Source organism: Equus caballus, chromosome 11 (assembly GCF_041296265.1).
Source record: "Equus caballus isolate H_3958 breed thoroughbred chromosome 11, TB-T2T, whole genome shotgun sequence".
Classification (NCBI taxonomy): Eukaryota; Metazoa; Chordata; class Mammalia; order Perissodactyla; family Equidae; genus Equus; species Equus caballus.
Window position 1 is genome coordinate 34,010,422 of NC_091694.1, and position 7,978 is coordinate 34,018,399.

Consider the following 7,978-nt stretch of genomic DNA (forward strand, 5'->3'; position numbering starts at 1 on the left):
GAAATAGTTAGGGCCAGTTGTGGCACTAGCCATACTAGGAAAAAAATTTTAATTCACTTTTTAAATCTACTGGTTTAAGGTACTGTGGGGAAAAGACAAACTGTTGAAAAATTATCTTCCTCCAGGAGCCTACGGTCTCCTCGGGGGTATTATGCACATGTGCAGGGAACTACAATGCAGAGAAAAAGAGAGGAGGAAGAGAATTGCTGACTAGGAAGGAGCAGGGAAGGTTTCATGAGGATGTGGCATTTCAATTGCCAGGTGGAGATGGGGAGAGGGAAGCTACCCTAACTAGAGAAATCCCTGTGAGAGAGACCAAGAAGGTGCAAGTCGGGGAGCTACGTGTCCAGTAGTAGAAGAGACAAGACCAATGAGCCATCTAAAGTCAGCTCACCTACCTCCTCTGTTGCTCTTTGCCTAGCCCTGTTTTGTCTCCTTTAGAGTACCTATGTAACTTACCACTAGATTGCCTATTTTCTTTTTTCGCTCTGTTTCCTCCACTAGAACTTAAGTCCCATAAGGGCAGGCACCGTTGGACTCTCCTTTGTATGTCCAGAGCCGAGCACGGGCCTGGCACTCGGTAGGCTCACAGTGAATGCTTGCTGAATGAAGTATTGCAATAGTGCAGGCGAAGCAGCAGTGGAGAGTCAAGGGCAGGCAGGAAGCATTACCTAAGTAGAAGCCAGGGTCCTGGGCAAAAATGGGGTGAAGGAGGCGAAGTAAAGGTAAAGAAGGAACCAAAGAGCCCTGAGAAGACAGCAATACCGAGCAATTCCCAAACCAGGACTATGGGAGGAGAGGCAAGTTTGAGGGAGAGAGACGCTATTCCGTTTGAACACCTGGAGGGCAGATACTGAGCAATAGAATGGTGGGGCTTACTATGGGTCTATCTCAGGGTTCCTAACTTCTAAGCTCCTAGTGAATGTGCTCTCCATTAGACCACTCTGGAACTTCTCCCTGTGGGAGGATAAACTGGACTTCTTCAGAAAATTCTCTAGAGTAATATGTCCTCTGTACTTTCCCATAAGAGAGAATCTAAACCTTAAGTGGTTATGTAGCACTATTCTTGAAGAGATGGCACTGTGACTGGACCTTGGGGCCACAGGAAGTTGCTTTAAAATTCCTCTTGCCAGTTGTATCCTGCTTGCTTAACCAATGTCTCCTCCCTAAGAGAACTGGGAGGATGGTAATTCCTGGATAGATTGTCTGTCTTTATAAGGAGAAAACTTTGGCAATGTGATTTCCTGTATATTTCTACTAGAGTCCAAGATTCCAGTAATGCTAGCCTAGACAGCAGTGGCAGCCACCTAGAACCCAGATGTCATAAGTATTCCCAAGTAAGTGCAAGGGCATCCTCCCAACTGCCTTTGCCAAGCCAAAAGGCACAATCACAGCTTTATTACACCTTCTAGAGCATGTGGTCAAGGCGGCTTTCCATTTGGCTGCTTTGGTGCTGAGGTTGTTTACATGTCTCACTAAATGAGTTATGCTTATTGAAGTCAGCTGGGTAGGAGTTCAGAATAAATGACATATGACCACAATTATACCACTCACCAGGAGGACCAGAGATCAGACGGAGAGATTTACTTGTGTAATAATCCTTTGGAGTAGAAGAGAGGTACAAAACATGAGTATTCTACTCTCAGGTGCGTGCAGTTTCCAAAGCCTGGGTGAACTGGGCTGTCACTGTTCCTGGCTCTTTTTTTTTTTTTTTTTGAGGAAGATTAGCCCTGAGCTAACTGCTGCCAATCCTCTTCTTTTTTGCTGAGGAAGACTGGCCCTGAGCTAACATCCATGCCCATCTTCCTCTACTTTATACGTGGGACGCCTACCACAGCATGGCATGCCAAGCAGTGCCATGTCTGCACCCAGGATCCGAACCGGCAAACCCCAGGCCGCCGAAGAGGAGCGTGCAAACTTAACCACTGTGCCACTGGGCCAGCCCCTGTTCCTGGCTTTCTGATGGAATCACACTCAATGATGCCTGTCTGGTAAAACGTGTATGGAAGTGCTTTGCACAATTTCAGGAGGAAAAAAAGCTGAAAAATAGTACTTTTAGAAAAATGTAGAGCTCAAATAAATTTTCAGATGTTCTGCATTTTCTTCTTGAAAAGAATCTAAAAAGTAAAGAGCATAAAAGATATACTTGGTCTCTACAAGGAGGAAGTAAAAAGTTCTTTCATACACAAAACCTTTCCTAACTTTACACACTTCTTTTTAGGTGGCTTCCAGACTCTGTGTGTGTGTGTGTGTGTGATATATTTACTAGTCTTCCCTGGAGTAGACAGTGTTCATTAGAAAAACATGTTGAGACAATAAGACCCCAAAGTTAGTCTTTTTTTTTTTTTTTTTTTTGGTGAGGAATATTCGCCATGAGCAAACATCTGTTGTCAATCCTTTTTTTTTTGGCTTGAGGAAGATTTGTCCTGAGCTTCAAAATTAGTCTTTAATTCCTCTCTTCCTCCTCTGCCCTGAAGGAACCTGGAGCAGCCACCATTCCTACATCCTATTTATGTGATAGTTTACAAAACAATGATGCTGATAACTACTTCCACCCCTCCTTACTGCCTTCTGACTCATTTGACTTATTCCTCCATTCTTCTGTCTCCAGATGTTAATATCCTTTTAAAAATCATTTGAGTTATCTTTACATTGGGTTTTTAAGGCTTTGTTACCAAAAAAAAAAAAATGCAAGATATAAAAAAAGTAGGAAATCCCCTGAGAAATACACTTCCCAAAGAAATTACTGTGAAATCTAGCATCTATCCTTTCAGTCCTGCTCAAAAACACTCTGAGCCTCCCATTCTTGGTCCCGGGGGCCTGGCAGTGGGGGCAAAGCAGGGGCAGGCAGGATCACGGAGGCATGTCTCTCCTCTGCATCTTCAGGGGTGCGATAGATTGCTCTACTCCTGTCCTTACTGATCAAAATTACACATAACCATAGAGACAAATTCATGTGTGTTTTGTAACGACAAATAAAAATGGCAAGCAATAGGATACATTGGAGAATATGAGGAAGCCATTTGGTATAAACCTAATTCGGCCTGACCTTGTCTTTCCAAAAGGGCCTGACCGTGGCTGTTGAGCATGCATTGTATATCTGCTTTAGAAATTCCCTATGGCAAGAACAAAGGCCCTTGAGATAAAGGTGCAACTTCCCTCCCCCTCCCAACTTTGGCATCTCCTTAAGGATTAAGCATCTTTCCTTAGGCTAGAAACTGATTGCTGCGTTCACCTGTGACCACCCAGCTCGAGACAATAGACTTGCCTCCTGCTACGCCCACCAAGATAGGAGACCCACTACCTGCTGTGTCCATCGAGTGCTGTGCCGACAGGGCAATCTTGTGACTATTGTGGGAGGGACATTTCAATCATATGTGAAACACCCTGTTTTGGGTATATAACCACTAATGTGCACCCCACTTCTTCGGTGCCCTTTCTTCCTTTGGGAAGAAAGGCCCCGGGCCATGGTCCTCAGATTTCAGCTCAGAATAAACTCACCCAAGTTTTCATTTATAGATTGGTTATGGATTATTTTTTGTCGACAGTAACAACATTTAACAGCCATTTCTGTCTGCCTTGACTACAACAGCACACCTAAAGGGAACAGGGAGACAGGGAGTGGCCAAACATTGGAAGGCTCCGAATTCCAGGACCAGGAGTTTAGATTTTAGGCAAGGACTTACAAACAAAGGCAATTCTTTATTCTCTTAATATAGTGTTGAATTTATATTGTCTTAAATGGCTTTTATTTTATGTTGACTTGTTTTTGGTGAGGAAGACTCACTCTGAGCTAACATCTTCCTCCTTTTTTTTTGCTTGAGGAAGATTAGCCCTGAGCTAACTTCTGTGCCAATCTTCCTCTATTTTGTGTGTGGGTTGCCACCACGGCATGGCTTGACAAATGGTGTAGGTCCTCACCCCGGATCTGAACCTGTGAACCCAGGCTGTGAAAGCAGAGCATGCTGGACTTAACCACTATGCCACGGGGCTCGCCCCTAAGTGGCTTTTAAGACAATTTTTTTTTTTTTTTTGAGGAAGACTAGCCCTGAGCTAACATCTGCTGCCAATCTTCCTCTTTTTGCTGAGGAAGACTGGCGTGAGCTAACATCCATGCCCATCTTCCTCTACTTTATATGTGGGATGTCTGCCACAGCATGGCTTGCCAAGTGGTGCCACGTACCCTTGGCAAGTCCACACCCGGGATCTGAACCAGCAAACCCCGGGCCGCCGAAGTGGAACGCGCAAACTTAACCGCTGCACCACCAGGCCAGCCCCTAAGCCAAATATTTTTAATTCTATTTCCTTGTCCTTAGTTTCATCTAATAGTTGTGAGATCTGTTGATAATATGGGAACTTTAAGGGGCTTCACTGGGTGCCTGTAGTTTTGCAGCTTTATATCTCTTCCGTGGGTCTTTAGACATTTATGTTAATCTGTTCAGTAAACATGGAGTCACTACCATGAGCCAGGCAAATGCTTTGCAGCAAAGAATATACCAAATGGTGAAGTCCTTAAGGACGGGCCAGGTTTAACTCATTCTTTTATCCCCCTATCCTAGCACAGTGACTTTCCTTGCAGGTGTTTAATGGACGTATGTTGAATTAAGCTCACATCCTGCCTCTTTCATAGTGTTCACATGAGCTGAGCTTAAGCAAAGGCTTCTTTTTTCAAAAAGGAAACTCCTGTCTTTTGCCTTACGTCATGTTTCTTACTATCATGTTCCCATGACCTCTCACCTAGTAAGGACAAGCTTTGTTCAACTCCAGTATCTACAATTCCCAGGATTTTGCTCCAGAAATGTCTAGAATAGCCCTAATAAAAGAAATAATGCAAGCCATATATCTAACTTAAAAAATTTTAGTAGCTATATTTTAACAAGTAAAAAGAAATGGGTATAACCAATTTGAATAATTTATTTAACCTAATACGTCCACAGAATTATTTCAAAAATTATTTTTTGCAGAGGAAGATTCGCCCTAAGCTAACATCTATTGCCAATCTTCCTCCTTTTTTCTCCCCACTAAAGCCCCAGTACATGGTTGCATATAGTTGTAAGTTCTTCTGGTTCTTCTATGTGAGCCACCACCACAGCATGGCTACTGACAGACAAGTGGTGTGGTTCTGTGCCTTGGGAACCAAACCTGGGCCACTGAAGCAGAGCGCTCTGAGTGCCAGGCCATCAGGGCTGGCTTTCAACAACTAATATATTAATATTTTACATTCTTTTATTCCTATTGCCTTTGAAATCCAATGTGTATTTTACACATGTGGCTAATGGCTACCTTAGTGGATAGCACAGGTATAGAATCTTTGAATTTTTGTGTACTCACCATGTAAATAATTAAAACAGGACAAAAGAGCAATAAAAGTATCCATCTTATAGGTCCATCATTAGCAAAGGAGATAAATTCAAGTAAGACAGAATTATTTGCTGAGTGACATGTAATTTAGCTTACTATTTCTTTGTAAGCTCTTCTATAGTAAGCTTTTCTTAGATTTTTCCTCATTAGGTGAAGTCCGTAATTCAAAAACCATCAAGTCTTTTTTGAAATGCTTATAAGCTAAGAGCAGTTCTTTGGGGGCATCGTCAGTTTTCCCCACCTTCCTTTTCACCTCTTCCTGCTGCCCTGACTCCCTACAGTCTAAATGATTGGGATTTTCTCTCTTTTCCCTCTTCCCCTTTGAAGGCCATATCTTCTCCAATACTGACCTGACACCGTGTTCCCCAGAAACTTAAAATATTTACATTGTTTATCTTAACTTCTTGTGCAAGCATTCCTGCTCGTGGAAATAGGATTCCATTTATTAATAAGGCTAACATTGCATGATCTGAGACATTTCGGAGTGTAGGAGTAGGAAGTTATGTAGTTAAAAATGTAAAGCCAGATTCTTTTTGGTTAACATTCCCAAAACCCATAGGAAACAATGTGCTTGATACAGATGAGCAAATATCTCTTAAATAACTGATTATTTGCCAAAAATGACAAGTTAGTGGGTAAAGCCATATTTGGTAGGTAAATGGAAGAACAAGAAAGGGTTGACTGCCAAACCTTGGGCTCACGGGAAGAGAACAGCGGGATAGGAACATATGGAGCCTGTTTTAAAACAAAATTTTGGACAAGAATTCAAGTGTGATAAACATGATGGTCAGGAGAAGAATCACTGGTATGTCCACTGTGGAGACGAGTCGATAGCGCCAGAAAGGAGACGTTTCAGACAAATTTAAAGGCAAGACTAGAGCTCCCAGTTCACTGTTCTTTCCCTTGTACCACATCTTTCTTGCAAAAAGTTGAACATGGACATGGGCAGGATAGGAAGCAATATTTAGGAAGCTAGAAGTGTAGCACCAGACATCCAAAGAAACTTAACTACATTGTGAACTTCTTCATTTAGACTATGTGGTATTGATCCCTATATGCTTAACATCTTGTTCAATGCCTGGGACTGAACAGATATTGGTTGAATGAGTGAATTGACTGAGAAGAGTGAATTGTGGGCACACGTACTGGTTAAATAAGAAAGAAAGATACTGCAAGATAGACTGGATAACACTGGGGAGGGGGGACCCAAAGCTAGGAGCAAGAAGGAACGAATGGGAAGAAACAGGTTCTACAGTCTAAAGAGCTCTTGAGAAAAGCACAAATGGGGGAGAGTGAAAAGCCTTAAAAATAAGCAGCCGTTTAAACTGTACACATTGCCTATAAGGGGGCATCCTGGCTCTGTGGGATAAGATCTGATTTTACAACTGTATTTTATCTTCCTTGTTCCACTAGTCAACACAGTACGCCAGTTACCCAGTAATCTAAGAAATTACATATCACAGTTTCTGGATCTGCATGCCCAGGAAGCTATGATTCTAATGATTGACCATTTTCTCCACACAAATCAAAGTACATTTCCAACGCCACTCCCTATCTTGAAGCTTTGATATCAGCTCCTTGTGTTAATTTTTAAGTTAAAATCACAACTCTAATAGGAAAAATTTTATATTCTTCCCAATAGACAAGAAAAAAATATTTTCCATGTTAATGTTTAAAACAAGTTTGCAAATATTTAGGTATCTACACATATCAAGTAATGCAATTGCAGATCATAAAAAAAGTGTCAACTCACATAAGTAAATGGACCCAGAGCTCTAATTGAGGTTTACTTCTAATACTCACCTGCCATTGGTTCTATGAGTTGCCAAATTAGAAATATATTTGTCCCCATCGGTACCTCATGAATTCCCTTCTCAAACACAACATGATTTCAATTTATGACTTTCTTTAAGCTTAACTTCTAGCAAGATTCCTCAGAATCAGCTTACCCTCTGGTGAGATAATTCAATTACACATCTTCATTAATGATGGTTTAGTTTGAAAAACTGTCTCAGTCTTTGGATGTTCTCAATGCTAAACAGTTACTTTTAACTTTATTTTGTAAAAATTATGATCTAATTATTTTTCCAGGATTCTTGGGTTAACAAAATGCAGCAGTGGGGTGTGCCTTTTAACAGCTCAACAGACCACTTTTTACATTCCTTAGAAATAAGATATGGTTCAGTATTTTAAATCATAGCAACAGTTGATAAGAAAAACAGCAAAAAGGTAATAATTTCCATATGGAAAGAAAAGGAAGAAAGCAGTGAAGTTGTGAACTGTCATTTTTCCATATAAAAATAAGTTACCACTGGGAGATTTGGCAGGAAGGGCAAATGTTCCTATTTGTTTCCCATTTTACATTTGCTAATACATTGCATGTGATGCACTCTATTGAAATACACCACTCCCCTCAAACTCAGCTGCCAATTTCCAAGTGTGTTTTGTCCTTCTGAGTGAAACCCACATCTGTATGTGTAGTTTCATAAACCACAGTATTTCCTTGGTGATGATTTTCTCAACTTAGTGAAACTTTGGTGAAAGCTCTTACCTCTTCTACTGCAAAGCATATAACCATCTTCCACACTAGCTAAATACCTGTAATTTTAAAGCACTA